The sequence below is a fragment of the Pteropus vampyrus genome, unplaced genomic scaffold (assembly GCF_000151845.1).
Source record: "Pteropus vampyrus isolate Shadow unplaced genomic scaffold, Pvam_2.0 Scaffold2, whole genome shotgun sequence".
Lineage (NCBI taxonomy): Eukaryota > Metazoa > Chordata > Mammalia > Chiroptera > Pteropodidae > Pteropus > Pteropus vampyrus.
This window is the reverse complement of record NW_011888783.1, coordinates 34,600,320-34,602,310: the sequence shown is the minus strand read 5'-3', so window position 1 is coordinate 34,602,310 and position 1,991 is coordinate 34,600,320. Positions and strand designations below refer to the sequence as shown.

General features: G+C 37.2%; 1 long non-coding RNA gene across 1 annotated transcript in view; it reads left to right on the top strand.

Moving 5' to 3' along the window:
• LOC111739116 overlaps positions 1 to 1,991 on the top strand; it is a 21,403-nt gene that overhangs the window by 18,499 nt on the left and 913 nt on the right. The gene's annotated exons all lie outside the window — the stretch shown is intronic.

Sequence of the window (1,991 nt, the reverse complement as noted above, 5' to 3'; positions counted from 1 at the left end):
TGTTCAATGCCCTCTTCCCTTCCCACCCCCTCTCCATTTGAGACCTTTGAGTTTCAACAGGGTGCTCCCACAGCCATCAGTGGAACCCACAGTGAGAACTCTGTCTCTAAAGGTAGAACACAGGCACTGTGGCTGGGGAAGGGGAGGGCTGGGTTTGGTTCCTGCAACTAGAGATGCTCTTCTTTCCCAAAATAAGATCCCTCTTGCTAAATCATAAACTAACGCAGACCAAGGCTTTTAAGAAAAGAAAAATCTTATGTAGACAAGATGAGTTTTTATATTCAATAACTTTCGTTTTTATGGCACTAAAAATAGGAATTCAAAGAACACAAAATCAGAGCATCCCTTTAAAAACTGGTTCTTTTGTGGACAACTTCTGAATTCTCCCTCTGTTGTCTGGATTGTGGGGTTCACTGGAGGACTCAGGTGCAAAGATAGGGCATATATGCTCTAGGTGACCTCTGCAGAACCCTGACCTGTTTCTCTTAACTATTTGCCTGTCTTTAAAAGCAAACTAATAGAATCAAAGAATGATTTTTTTTTTTTTTTGAAGCAGGTGTGTTATTTTGAGTGGGCAGATCTTTAACTGCTCTCCTTTGGGAAATGTTAACATCATAAGCAATCAAAAATTGTATAGTATCTGTAGTAATTGTTTCACAAACTAATCATTTTGCCCCTTCCTTCCTCTTTCCTTCCCTCGCTGCAGACCAAAGTGGTTTGAATGTGTCCTCCAAAAAGATACGTTGAAATTCTTACCCTCAATATCTGGGAATGTGATCTTATTTGGAAATAATAGGGTCTTTGCAGATGCAATTACTTACTTAAGGATATCAAGAAGAAAGCATCTTGGATTTAGAATGAGCCCTAAATTCAATATCTGGTATCTTTATAAGAGGAGGGAAAACACAGAGACACAAAGAAGGAGCCACATGAAAGAGAGAGGCAGAGATTAGAGTGATATAGCTATAAACCAAGGATTGCTGGAACACAAGCAGCAGCTAGAAAGAAGCAAAAAAAGAGTCTCCTCTAGAGTCTTCAGAGGGAGCATTGCCCAATGACACTTTGGTTTTGGACTTGCCACCTCCAGAACTGTGAAAAAATAAATTCCTATTGTTTTCAGTCTCCCAGTCTCTGGTAATTTCTTACGGCATCCCTAGGAAACTAATACACTGGCCAGTCTTATAAAAACACCTGGATTACCAACAATATTTCATTTAGACCACGTCCCAAAGCTATGTCAGAGAAACAAGTCATTGAAATTAGAGTCAGGAATTTTTCTTAGTCTAGCTTAAGGTAAAAGCAGAAGTCGACGTGATAGCATGTAGAGAAAAAACAAAGGCTTTTTTTTTTTTTAATGAATTAGTATGAATTGCCAATTAGTAGAATTATTTTTGAAAACAGTCTGGTATTATCTTGTAAAGCTGAAGATGTGCACAGCCTTTGACTGAGCGTGACCACTGCAAAGGAATGAAACTATTGCACGTGAGGACAAGTGCAGAAACTTTTTTAAAACGTTGTTGTTACTAATAGGCATAAACTGGAAAAAATCCAAATGTCCATCAGCAGGATAATGACATATTAAATATGTAGTATACTTACAAAAAAATGTTATTCTACAGTTCGTAGTCATAAACCACAGCTACATGAAACAAAATGAATGACTTTCACACATAACGTCAAACCAAAAAAAGCAAGACAAGAAGAATGTATACATAATATGATTCTATTTACAGAAAATCCTTAAAATAGTCCTCAAAACTAAATAAGATGCCAATAAATCCATAAAAACCTAAATTATATGATTCGGAGATGCATCCTTGGGTAGTAGGACTATAGAGCAGAGCAAGAAAGTGATTACTATAAAGTTTAGGGTGGTGGTAGGAAAGTAAGTGCTTATGATTGAGAAGAAATAGACAGGTAGGGGGCTCTAAACACAGTGGTGACATTCTTTTTATTAAGCTGCATGGTGTTTTTACAGATGTTTATATTTT